The sequence below is a fragment of the Amblyraja radiata genome, chromosome 4 (genome assembly GCF_010909765.2).
Source record: "Amblyraja radiata isolate CabotCenter1 chromosome 4, sAmbRad1.1.pri, whole genome shotgun sequence".
Classification (NCBI taxonomy): Eukaryota; Metazoa; Chordata; class Chondrichthyes; order Rajiformes; family Rajidae; genus Amblyraja; species Amblyraja radiata.
Window position 1 is genome coordinate 38,715,016 of NC_045959.1, and position 14,547 is coordinate 38,729,562.

Sequence of the window (14,547 nt, forward strand, 5' to 3'; positions counted from 1 at the left end):
GAAAAAAGGAAAAATAGATAGTAGCAAATAGAGAAACGTGAAGTGTGTTTATAAGAAAAGAAAAAGTGGAAAGTAGAAATAGGAGCAAAAGACCCTTAAAAGAGAAATTTTCAAATCTTTATTCGGAGATGTAAATCTATCCACGACCTGACCTGAAATCAGTAATCTTTACGGTACCGCTGCATCACATGATTCCAAAAAGTCGATAAAAGGGGACCAACTCCTTAAGAATTGGTCATATTTATCTATTAGTCGGAGTCTCATTTCTTCAAGGCGTGCTATGTCCGTCATATTCCTAATCCACATTTTAACAGTTGGAATAGCTGTATTTTACCAAAATTTAAGTATCAATTTCTTTCCAATTATTAACCCATAATTAAAAAACCTTTTTGGTCCTTATTTAAATTGATATCTTCTACTATTATTCCAAATATAATCCATTTCGTATTAGGTTCTATTCTTGACTTGAAAAGCTTTGTAAATATTTCAAATATATCGCTCCAAAATTTATTCAACTTTATACATCCTACAAATGAATGTGTTATATTAGCATTTTGAAACAAACATTTATCGCATCTGGGAGAGACGTTTGGGTAAAATTTATTCAACCTCGTTTTTGAATAATATAGTCTATGTAATAATTTAAATTGAATTAAATTATGTCTTTCATTAATGGAACAATTATGTGTGTTCATCAGATACTTTTCCCATCTATCCTTCGGGATCTTTCTCATTAGTTCATGTTCCCAATCTTCTCTTAGTGCCTCTGTTGAGGGTAATTCTCTATTTAATATATTATTATAAAAGTGTGATATTAGTTTTTGTGAATCAGCCTTAATATTCATTGCTTCTTCTAAAGGGTCTAAAAATATAATTTGAAATCTATGTGTATATTTCGTCATAAAATCACATATCTGTATATATTTGAAATATTGATTATCCTTCAGTTTAAATTTAAATTTAAATTGCTGAAATGATAACAATTTGCCCAATTGATACATACCTACTTTCCTAATCCCCAGTCTATCCCATTGTTTATATGTTTTATCGATAAGAGATGGTTTGAATGCAGGGTTGTTCAATAGTGGGGTTAGTACTGATAGATTATTTAATTTCAAGGATAATTTTATTTGTTTCCAAATTCATATTGTATTGTGAATAATTGGGTTCTTCTTATATATTATACTATTCAATTCTATCGGTGAGAACAAGATTGTTCCTATATCGTACGGGAAACACTCCTCTTTCTCCATTCTTATCCACTCCGACTGGTGAGTGGAACTATCCAACCAGTACATTATATTCTTAATATGCACTGCCCAGTAGTAATACGTAAAGTTAGGTAATGATAAGCCCCCAACTTCTTTAGGTTTACACAAATGCTTTAGTTGAATTCTGTGTGCTCTGTAATCCCATATAAAATTTGTGATAATAGAATCTAGTTTAAAAAAAAAATGTTTTGGTATATATATTGGGATTGCTTGAAACAAATATATTAATTGTGGTAAGAAAGTCATTTTTATAGCGTTAATTCTAACTATCAATGAGAGCGAGAGCGTTTTCCAAAATTTAATCATATCATTCAGTTTATTTAATAGTGGCATAAAATTGGCGCTAAATAATGATTTGTGTCTTCTCGTAATTTGAATACCCAGATACTTGAATTTTTCTGTTGCAATTTTGAAAGGGAATTTTAGTAAGTGTCTCGCACCCTGTGGTTTTAGAGACATAATTTCGCTTTTATTCCAATTTATTCTATATCCTGAAAAAGAGCCAAATTCCACAATTAGTGTTAATAAGGTGGGTATACTCGTTTGTTTATTAGTAATATATAAAAGAATATCATCAGCATATAATTAAATTTTATTCTTTGAGTCCTTAGTGTTATATCCGTGAATATTCGGATGATTTCTAATCTTTTCAGCCAGCGGTTCTATCATAAGGGCAAATAGCAATGGTGATAAGACAAAACCATGCCTATTACCACTTGATTAATAAAATTTTGGAGATAACATATTATTAATTAATATTCTTGCCGTAGGTTTATCGTAAAGTAGTTTAACCCATCTAATAAAATTCTCTCCCGTGTTAAATTTTTGGAGTACCTTATATAAATACTGCCATTCTACCTGATCAAATGCCTTCTCTGCATCCAGCGTAACAACTGAAATATCTTCAATGTCCTCATTGTGAGAGTACATTATATTGAAAAGCCTTCTCAAATTATTAAATGATTGTCTTTTGGGCATAAATCCCGTTTGATCCGTGTTTACCAATTTGTTAATATAATTATTCAGTCTTCTAGCTAAAATCTTTGCTAACATTTTCTGAGCCATCCGCTGAAGTTCTCTTTTATTTTCTTTATTTTGAAAACTTTGATAAGAGATTATAACGCCGCGAATGTATGCCTTAAAGGTTTCCCATAATAGCGATACAGAAATACCCGGAGTCTCATTTATTTCGAAAAAAAAATTTGTTTGTTCTTTTATATCCTCCGGGACCGTTGGAGACAGTGGAGGAGGGTCAGGGCGGTGAGTACTTAAATCGGGCGCGGGGCTTGTTTTCACAGAGGCCCGGGACCGTTGGAGACAGTGGAGGAGGGTCAGGGTGGTGAGTACTTAAATCGGGCGCGGGGCTTGTTTTCACAGAGGCCCGGGACCGTTGGAGACAGTGGAGGAGGGTCAGGGCGGTGAGTACTTAAATCGGGCGCGGGGCTTGTTTTCACAGAGGCCCGGGACCGTTGGAGACAGTGGAGGAGGGTCAGGGCAGTGAGTACTTAAATCGGGCGCGGGGCTTGTTTTCACAGAGGCCCGGGACCGTTGGAGACAGTGGAGGAGGGTCAGGGCGGTGAGTACTTAAATCGGGCGCGGGGCTTGTTTTCACAGAGGCCCGGGACCGTTGGAGACAGTGGAGGAGGGTCAGGGCTTACCGAAACCCATAACCTTCCACACTCCATAGGGAGGGTTCTGGTGGAAGCCGCTGATTGGTGGAAGCAGACTAGAGGAAGCAGCTGATTGGGTGCAACCTCAGGTTAGCATTTCTGCTTTCTGGTTAAAGGTACAGTGCTTTAGTAAAGGACAGTGAGCTAAAGGTACAGTGGGCTAAAGGTACAGTGGGCTAAAGGTACAGTGGGCTAAAGGTACAGTGGGCTAAAGGTACGGTGGGCTAAAGGTACAGTGGGCTAAAGGTAGAGTGCTTTAGTAAAGGTACAGTGAGCTAAGGGTACAGTGCTTTTTGTTTATATAATAAAGGTGCAATTGAAAGGTCAAGAGGGAGCAGCTGTTGTGAGTCAGATACCTGCTGATTTCTCCCAGAAGATTCTATTGTATTATACTGGTATCGGATCCAGGGTAAGGCGAGAGAATGACAGTCAGAGCAGTGTACTGTTCTGGATGTCAGATGTGGGAGGTCATGGTGTCGGATGGCCCTCCACACGTCCACATCTGCACCAGGTGCAGAGAGATGGGGCTCCTAAGGGACTGTATTAGGTTCCTGGAGCAGCAGCTCGATGACCTCTGTCTGGTCAGGGAGAGTGACAAGGTCATAGAGGGGAGTTATAGGGAGGTGGTCACTCCAAAACCACGGGAGAGAGACATGTGAGTCACGCTAAGGAAGGGCAAGGGGCAGAGGCAGGAACGAGGGAGTACTCCAATGTCGAAACACCTTGCAAATAAGTACTCCTGTTTGAGTACGGATGGGGGTGACAGCCTACCCGGGGGTAGCAACAGCGGACGGGCCTCCAGCACAGAGACCGGCCCTGTTGCTCCGAAAGGTAGGGAAAAAAAGAAGAGGGCAATTGTAATTGGGGACTCTATTGTTAGGGGGTCGGATAGGCGTTTCTGTGGACGCAGTCGGGAGACCAGGATGGTGGTCTGCCTCCCTGGTGCCAAGGTCTCGGACGTGTCTCAACGCATCCAAGATATCCTGAAATCAGAGGGAGAGGAGCCTGAGGTTGTGGTACATATTGGTACAAATGACATAGGTAAAAAAAGTGAAGAGGTCCTGAAGGGAGGATTTAGGGAGTTGGGAGGAGAGTTAAGGAAAAGGACCAAAAAGGTAACAATCTCGGGATTACTGCCTGTACCACGCGACAGTGAGAGTAGGAATGGAGTGAGGTGGAGGATAAATGCGTGGCTGAAAGACTGGTGCAGACGGCAGGGATTCAAGTTTCTGGATCATTGGGACTTCTTTTGGGGAAGGTGGGACCTGTACAGAAAGGATGGGTTGCCCTTGAACCCGAGGGGGACCAATATCCTGGCGGGGAAATTTGCAAAGGTCACTGGGGAGACTTTAAACTAGAATGGTTGGGGCGAGGGACTCAAATAGAGAAAGCTAGTAGACAGAATGGGAGGCAGGAAGCAGAAAAGGGAAGCACTCGGACACAAGAGGAGAAAGAAAAAAAAGGAAATAAACAGAGAAGAAGAGAGGGGGGTTTCTTAAATGTGCATATTTTAATGCTAGGAGCATTGTAAGAAAGGTGGATGAGCTTAGAGTCTGGATAGACACCTGGAAGTATGATGTTGTGGCGATCAGTGAAACATGGTTGCAGGAGGGCTGTGATTGGAAACTAAATATTCCAGGATTTCGTTGCTTCAGGTGTGATAGAATTGGTGGGGCAAGAGGTGGAGGTGTTGCATTGCTAGTCAGGGAAGATATTACATCAGTGCTTTGGCAGGATAGATTGGAGGGCTCATCTAGGGAGGCTATTTGGGTGGAACTGAGAAGTGGGAAAGGTGTAGCAACACTTATAGGGGTGTATTATAGACTGCCAAATGGGGAACGAGAATTGGAAGAGTAAATATGTAAGGAGATAGCAGATATTAGTAGTAAGCACAAGGTCGTGATTGTGGGAAATTTCAACTTTCCACACATAGACTGGGAAACACATTCTGTAAATGGGCTGGATGGTTTGGAGTTTGTAAAATGTGTGCAGGATAGTTTTTTGCAGCAATACATAGAGGTACCTACTAGAGGAGGGGCAGTGCTGGACCTCCTGTTAGGAAATGAAACGGGACAGGTGGCGGAGGTATGCGTTGGGGAGCACTTCGGGTCCAGTGATCACAATACCATTAGTTTCAATATAATTATGGAGAAGGTCAGAACTGGACCTAGGGTTGAGATTTTTGATTGGAGAAAGGCTAACTTTGATGAGATGCGAGATGATTTAAAAGGAGTGGACTGGGACATTATGTTTTATGGGAAAGATGTAGAAGAGAAATGGTGGACATTTAAAGGGGAAATTTTAAGAGTACAGAATCTTTATGTTCCTGTTCGGTTGAAAGGAAACAGTAAAAATTGGAAAGAGCCCTGGTTTTCAAGGGAAATTGGACATCTTGTTCAGAAAAAGGGGGAGATCTACAATAATTATAGGCAGCATGAAGTAAATGAGGTGCTTGTGGAGTATAAGGAATGTAAAAAGAATCTTAAGAAAGAAATTAGAAAAGCTAAAAGAAGATATGAGGTTGCTTTGGCAAGTAAGGTGAAAGTAAATCCAAAGGGTTTCTACAGCTATATTAATAGCAAAAGGATAACGAGGGATAAAATTGGTCCATTGGAGAAACAGAGTGGGCAGCTATCTGCAGAGCCAAAAGAGATGGGGGAGATATTGAACAATTTATTTTCTTCAGTATTCACCAAGGAGAAGGATATTGAATTATGTGAGGGAAGGGAAACGAGTAGAGTAGTTATGGATACTATGAGTTTCAAAGTAAAAGAAGTACTGACACTTTTGAAAAATATAAAAGTGGATAAGTCTCCAGGTCCTGACAGGATATTCCCTAGGACATTGAGGGAAGTTAGTGTAGAAATAGCCGGGGCTATGACAGAAATATTTCAAATGTCAATAGAAACGGGAATAGTCCCCGAGGATTGGCGTACTGCGCATGATGTTCCATTGTTTAAAAAGGGTTCTAAGAGTAAACCTAGCAATTATAGACCTGTTAGTTTGACTTCAGTGGTGGGCAAATTAATGGAAAAGATACTTAGAGATAATATATATAAGCATCTGGATAAACAGGGTCTGATTAGGAACAGTCAACATGGATTTGTGCCTGGAAGGTCATGTTTGACTAATCTTCTTGAATTTTTTGAAGAGGTTACTAGGGAAATTGACGAGGGTAAAGCAGTGGATGTTGTCTATATGGACTTTAGTAAGGCCTTTGACAAGGTTCCTCATGGAAGGTTTGTTAAGAAGGTTAAACTGTTGGGTATAAATGCAGGAATAGCAAGATGGATTCAGCAGTGGCTGAATGGGAGAAGCCAGAGGGTAATGGCGGATGGCTGTTTGTCGGGTTGGAGGCAGGTGACTAGTGGGGTGCCTCAGGGATCTGTGTTGGGTCCTTTGTTGTTTTCATGTACATCAATGATCTGGATGAAGGGGTGGTAAATTGGATTAGTAAGTATGCAGATGATACCAAGATAGGGAGTGTTGTGGATAATGAAGAGGATTTCCAAAGTCTAGAGTGATTTAGGCCATTTGGAAAAATGGGCTGAAAGATGGCAGATGGAGTTTAATGCTGATAAATGTGAGGTGTTACACCTTGGCAGGACAAATCAAAATAGGACATACATGATAAATGGTAGGGAATTGAAGAATACAGTTGAACAGGGGGATCTGGGAATAACCGTGCATAGTTCCTTGAAGGTGGAATCTCATATAGATAGGGTGGTAAAGAAAGCTTTTGGTATGCTAGCCTTTATAAATCAGAGCATTGAGTATAGAAGCTGGGATGTAATGTTAAAATTGTACAAGGCATTGGTGAGACCAAATCTGGAGTATGGTGTACAATTTTGGTCGCCCAATTATAGGAAGGATGTCAACAAAATAGAGAGAGTACAGAGGAGATTTACTAGAATGTTGCCTGGGTTTCAACAACTAAGTTACAGAGATAGGTTGAATGAGTTAGGTCTTTATTCTCTGGAGCGCAGAAGGTTAAGGGAGGACTTGATAGAGGTCTTTAAAATGATGAGAGGGATAGACAGAGTTGATGTGATCAAGCTTTTCCCTTTGAGAATAGGGAAGATTCAAACAAGAGGACATGACTTCAGAATTAAGGGACAGAAGTTTAGGGGTAACATGAGGGGGAACTTCTTTACTCAGAGAGTGGTAGCGGTGTGGAATGAGCTTCCAGTGGAAGTGGTGGCGGCAGGTTCGTTGGTATCATTTAAAAATAAATTGGATAGCCATATGGATGAGAAGGGAATGGAGGGTTATGGTATGAGTGCAGGCAGGTGGGACTAAGGGAAAAAAGTTGTTCGGCACGGACTTGTAGGGCCGAGATGGCCTGTTTCCGTACTGTAATTGTTATATGGTTATATGGTTATATGGTTATACTCATAACCCTGCCGGTTATTTAATATTTGTGCGTTGAATCTCCAAAAAGGTTTTATACCCAGCATTCCCTCAATTTTAAGTATAAAAGTCAATGGTGAATGATCAGAAATAATACTATTATGGTATGATGGTTTATTCGTATACGGGATTAATTTTGTATCCAATAAGAAATAGTCAATTCGGGAATAAGTTTTATGAACCGATGAGTAAAATGAATATTCCCTTCCACTTGGGCTTGCTATTCTCCAAACATCAGTTATGTTAATATTTTTTATATGTATTTAAAAATTCACAGGTCTTAGTTTTAACAAGACGCTTCCCTACCTTTATTGATTTATCTAAATATGGGTCTATAACACAATTAAAATCTCCCCCCATTATTATATTTTGATAATTATGCTCTGCAATTATATCTACTATTTTCTTTAAAAATTGTGGGTTATCAAAATTAGGCACGTAGATATTTATCATAGTTAATGGTGTATTATAAATTTCTCCCGTGACTATAACGTATCTTCCCTCTTTATCAGATATGGATTTTTTTAATTTAAAAGGTATACCTTTCCGAATTATAATGGCCGTGCCTCTTGCTTTAGAGGTGAATGCTATGAAGCAGTGAAGTCAGCTGCACTGAGCTCTCCTCCAGACAAATCGTGTTTAAAGTCGGTTCCTATGCCAGGATCGATTTAAAAACTCTTGCCGGTGGATTTGGGATTTAAAACGATTTTACCGGTAAAAATCGGATGAAAAAGAGAAGAGGTCAGAGAGGACCCAAGAAGACTGCAATCAGTCTCCCACTACAAAAAGCTCTGGATGAGCTTGAAACCACTCCTGAATCCACTTTTGAAAGTTTGGAAGAGGAGCTGGAGTCTCAACAACCAATAAGCGAAATGGCTGCGAGAACTGAAACAAAGGAATTAAAGGAAAGGGAGAAAGAAATGAAAAGCTGGGAAGAAACAGTAAGAGCTAATATTACTAAAGACATTACTAAAGATCTTCAGAAGCAATTTGCCAAGATGAATTCTACAATTCAGAACAACTTCTCCACTATGGAGGATAATCTTTCTAAGAAAATTGACAATAGCTGCAGAGAACTAAAGGAGCTGTATGTATCCCTGAACCAGCAGTCTAAAGACTTGGAGTCGAGGACTGCTAAGGAATTGGAAAGAATGCATGGAGATTATAATAATAAACATGACTCCCTGCTGAAGTAATTAACAGAGGCGGAAAAATTGATGGTAGAGATGGAGGGTGAAATGGAGCAGATGAGCCACGAAATAACAGGTTTGAAAAAACAACACGACACGAATTGGGAGCTGATGAATAAACTGAATGAGAAATGTCAAGACTTGGAAGCCAGGTCAAGGAGGCAGAATTTGAGAATAATAGGAGTTAAAGAGGGGGCAGAGCACGGCTCTCAAATGTGTGATTTTATCACTAATTTACTTAAAGATGTTTTTAAACTGCCAGAAAAACCAAAGATAGATATGGCTCATCGTGTTGGTCGCTTCCAAAGAGGTGTTAATGCTCCGCAACGTCAAATTATCGTAAAGTTCCTAGAAATTTCAACTTTGGTAAATCTATTAAAGAAGATATCCTGTGGAGAAAATCTTACATTAGCTGATAATATCGTTAGATTTTACAGAGACTACCCGCGGGAAATTCTGGCAAAAAGACGCCAGTTTAAAAGGGCAAGCAGTATTTTACATGGACATTCTGAAGTTCGTTATGGCGTTATCTATCCCGCTAAGATGCTTATCTCGTACAGTGGCAAGCAACGTTCATTCACAGACCCGGACTCAACTTGCAAATATGCCCAGGAGATTTTAAACAAAATTCAAGGAAGAACGGAATAATAACCATTTTGCCTGCTGAACTTGTTTTTTTTTGTTTCAATCAAGACACCAGAATTGTTCAGACGGTTCTCAGACAGACTTATCTGGCAAGAATGTGTTTTTCAATAACAGAGTCCTAACTTAATTTTGAATTGAAAGGCTAAAGCTCAACAGATGGAATGCTCTAGGTCGCAGGCTCGGTGCCAAGTTCTTCAGCCCTGAGAACTATAAGACTGTTCGTTTTCAAAATTAAAAATAGCCATGATGATCTGCACTTGTCTCAGTGCTATATGATCTATTATTTACATATATAACATTTAACTAACTAACTAATTAACTATATATGCGCAATAAACTTAACTAACGCTAAAGGTTTAATGTACTATACTAACATGACTAGCTATATAGCAGGAAGGATGGGGGATGTTAGACATATATTCTAAATACTAATTATGAATTAACTAACATACAGGTTTATGAAAAGTGATTATTGAAGAGGTACTTTAACCCATTATAACTTTTAATTTAGTTCAAATCTTCTAACTTCTCTTATATTCTATTTTAAACTTTGTAGCTATTAATCGACATGATATGATAATTTTGGTTATAAGTGGAGGGAACCGACTAACGTTGGATGATATTTTATTAGGGGGGCAAGGCCCAGTGCATAATTCCATCGACGGAGGTCAATTTAAAGTTAATCCTAGCTACCATAGGTGGGGTTTTTTGTAAGATATCGCTTTTTTGATAACTTACACTCACTTTTTTTGTTTATTCACTATTATGAGTTGTATGATTTAACAATTTTTATGAACACTTCATTTTATGTTTTTCTCTTTCCCTTAATTACATTTAATAGTGCCAGGAGATATAAAACTACTGCAGAAATTATGAAGGACAACCCTGGACTCGGGATTTCGGGGTACTTGGCTGCATCACATGAATCATACATTCTGGTAATAATAGCCAATGCAAGATAATAGTCGAATAAATACCGGAGGTCCCACTTTCTGTAGTTAGAACATCAGAGGTGCGAATGAGCCAATTAAGAGGGGTAAAATTCTGGCACAATTAAAATCATTAAATATGGATATTGCTTTCCTTCATAAATGCATTTGAAACAACAAACTCAGATCAGATTAAGGGCAAACTGGATAGGTCAAACCTACTACTCCGCATTCACCCCCAATTTATTTATAAATGATAAAATCGAACCTGCCTCCACCACTTCCACTGGAAGCTCATTCCACGCAGCTACCACTCTCTGAGTAAAGAAGTTTCCCCTCATGTTACCCCTAAACCTTTGTCCCTTAATTCTCAAATCATGTCCCCTTGTTTGAATCTTCCCTACTCTCAATGGAAAAAAGCTTATCCACATCAACTCTGTCTATCCCTCTCATCATTTTAAAGACCTCTATCAAGTCCCCCCTTAACCTTCTGCGCTCCAAAGAATAAAGACCTAACTTGTTTAACCTTTATCTGTAACTTAGGTGCTGAAACCCAGGCAACATTCTAGTAAATCTCCTCTGTACGCTCTCTATTTTGTTGACATCTTTCCTATAATTTGGTGACCAAAATTGTACACCATACTCCAGAATTGGCCACACCAATGCCTTGTCCAATTTTAACATTACATCCCAACTTCTATACTCAATGCTCTGATTTAGAAAGGCCAGCACACCAAAAGCTTTCTTTACTCATCTATATGAGTTTCCACCTTCAGGGAACTATGCACAGTTATTCCTAGATCCCTCTGTTCAACTGCATTCCTCATTTTGCTACCATTTACCATGTACGTCCTATTTTGATTTGTCCTGCCAAGATGTAGCACATCACACTTATCAGCATTAAACTCCATCTGCCAACTTTCAGCCCATTCTTCCAAATGGCCTAAATCTCTCTGTAGACTTTGAAAATCTACTTCATTATCCACAAAACCACCTATCTTAGTATCATCTGCATACTTACTAATCCAATTTACCACATCATCATCCAGATCATTGATGTATATGACAAACAACAGTGGACCCAACACAGATCCCTGAGGCATCCCACTAGTTATCGGCCTCCAACTTGACAAACAGTTGTCCACCATTTCTCTCTGGTATCTCGCATTCAGCCACTGTTCAATCCATCTTGCTACTCCACTATTAATACACAACCATTGAACCTTCTTAACCAACCTTCCATGTGGAACCTTGTCAAAGGCCTTACTGAAGTCCATATAGAAAACATCCACTGCTTTACCCTCATCAATTTCCCCAGTAACCTCTTCAAAAAATTCAAGAAGATTAGTCAAACATGACCTTCCAGGCACACATCCATGCTGACTGTTCCTAATCAGACCCTGTTTATCCAGATGATTATATATATTATCTCTAAGTATCCTTTCCATTAATTTGCTCACCACTGACGTCAAACTAACAGGTTTATAATTGCTAGGTTTACTCTTAGAACCCTTTTTAAACAGTGGAACAACATGCGCAGTACGCCAATCCTTTGGCACCATTTCCGTTTCTAATGACATTTGAAATATTTCTGTCATAGCCCCTGCTATTTCTACACTAACTTCCCTCAATAATAATAAACTTTATTTAATAATAAACTTTATTTATAAAGCGCTTTAAACAACCGCAGTTGCCACACAAGTGCTGTACATGAGAACTACAATGTACTAGGGAATATCCTGTCAGGACCTGGAGACTTATCCACTTTTATATTTTTCAAAAGTGTCAGTACTTCCTCTTCTTTGATCTTCATAGTTTCCATAGCTTCTCTACTTTTTTCCCTTACCACACATAATTCAATATCCTTCTCCTTGGTGAATACCGAAGAAAATAAATTGTTCAATATCTCCCCCAACTCTATTTGCTCTGCAGATAGCTGTCCACTCTGACTCTCTAATGGACCAATTTTATCCCTCGTTATCCTTTTGCTATTAATATAGCTGTAGAAACCCTTTGGATTTACTTTCACCTTACTTGCCAAAGCAACCTCATATCTTCTTTTTCTAATTTCTTTCTTAAGATTATTTTTACATTCTTTATACTTCTCAAGCACCTCATTTACTCCATGCTGCCTATAATTATTGTAGATCTCTCAATTTTTCCCTACCAAGTGTCCAATTTCCCTTGAAACCCATGGCTCTTTCCAATTATTACTCATTCCTTTCAACCGAACATGGACATAAAGATCCTGTACTCTTAAAATGTCACCTTTAAATATCCTCCATTTCTCTACTACATCCTTCCCATAAAACAAAATGTCCCAATTCACTCATTTTAAATCGTTTCGCATCTCCTCATAGTTAGCCTTTCTCCAATCAAAAATCTCAATCCTTGGTCCAGTTCTGACCTTCTCCATAATTATATCGAAACTAATGGTATTGTGATCACTGGACCCGAAGTGTTCCCCAACACATACCTCCGCCATTGGCCTGTCTTATTTCCTAACAGGAGGTCCAGCACTGCCCTTTCTCTAGTAGGTACCTCTATGTATTGCTGCAAAAAACTATCCTGCACACATTTTACAAACTCCAAACCATCCAGCCCTTTTACAGAATGTGTTTCCCATCTATGTATGGAAAATTGAAATCTCCCACAATCACTACCTTGTGCTTACTACTAGTATCTGCTATCTCCTTACATATTTGCTCTTCCAATTCTCGCTCCCCATTTGGCGGTCTATAATACACCCCAAGTGTTGCTACACTTTCCCATTTCTCAGTTCTACCCAAATAGCCTCCCTAGATGAGCCCTATAATCTATCCTGCCAAAGCACTGCTGTAATATCTTCCCTGACAAGCAATGCAACACCTCCACCTCTTGCCCCTCTAATTCTATCACCCCTGAAGCAATGAAATCCTGGAATATTTAGTTTCCAATCACAGTCATCCTGCAACCATGTTTCACTAATCGCCACAACATCATACCTCCAGTTGTCAATCCAGGCTGTAAGCTCATCCACCTTTCTTACAATGCTCCTAGCATTAAAATATACACATTTAAGAAACCCACCACCTCTTATTCTCTGTTTATTATCTTTTATGGAATTATGGAAGTTTTCTTTTACATGTGATTTTGGGTGTAATCATCCACTCATTCCAAATGCCTATTTAGTCAATTTTAGTTTTATTTGTCAGGGATTAGAATAGGTAAACCAAAAATAGAAGCTAAAGTGCCTGTCCCACTTTCACGACCTAATTCACGACCTCTGCCGAGTTTGCCCTTGACTCATACTCGTAGCATGGTCGTCACGAGGTCGTAGGCGGTTGTAAGTAGGTTGTAGCAGGCCTTGATGCTAGTTGAAGGTACTCGTGGCATCAAGTAGGTCGGGGCGTTTTTCTAGCCTGATGAAAAATATCCACAAGTAAAAAAGGTCGTGAATTAGGTCGTGAAAGTGGGACAGGCCCTTAATGGAAATAATTTAACAAAGCAGTTTAAACTTTTACCGTAACTATTTATTTCTCCCATTCATTTGAATAGAGTCATTGTACTTACTGTATGTCAGGTGAAAAGTCGTGTAGCTTGACAGCAGAAAGATCAGCATTATTTGTGATGCAGAGTTGGAGTCTATGGGCAGTTTCTTGGTGGAGCAGAGGGCCAGCAGGCAACACAGGGCAGAAAGCACTGCAAGGGATTTCAACCAACACACTTTTGGTCAGATCAGATAGTACTATACATAAATACAATCAGATCAAACTCAGGTACAATAGGTAGAGCAAAGATACAGAGTGCAGGTTACAATTCTCAATGTTGTAGTGCACCAGTTCCATAATCAAAGTCCAATGTCTGCAACAGGTTACACCGGAGTGTATCCAGACTGATGGAGAGACCATCTCAAAGCCTAATAAGAAAGAGAAAGAATAAATTTCAGCAATGGTGCTGGCGTGGATTCAGAGGTTCTTGGCTAACATTTTAGGTCAAACTTTGAGAACATTTGTGGTTAGAAATTCTGTCCTGTTAAATCACTGACAGTTAAATCACTGAAATGCCATGTATGATTTAGGTAACATGGAACAATGGCATGCCTGAGCCTCAGGGCCAAAGCATATCAGGACATATCAGATGAATACAAGGGCCTTGTGAACTGTGGTTTGTATTGAGATCCAGTGCAAGCCTGGGTAGGAGCAATCATTGAGAGATCAGCATCGAGGAGGGTGAGAGAACGTTGGAGTCGTTTTCTTAAACAAGAGAAGCAATCCTACTTTTTTTTATATCACCAAATAGGCTTCACATCTTTTTTTTGAGCCAACTCTGACTAGATGAAGCAAATTTTGGAGCACGATTCCAAAATGAATGCGTAAATGTATTGAGATAAAACCAGCAGTTCCAACAGCTGATCACCAGAGAAACCTCAATAACGGGTTAACATAATTTA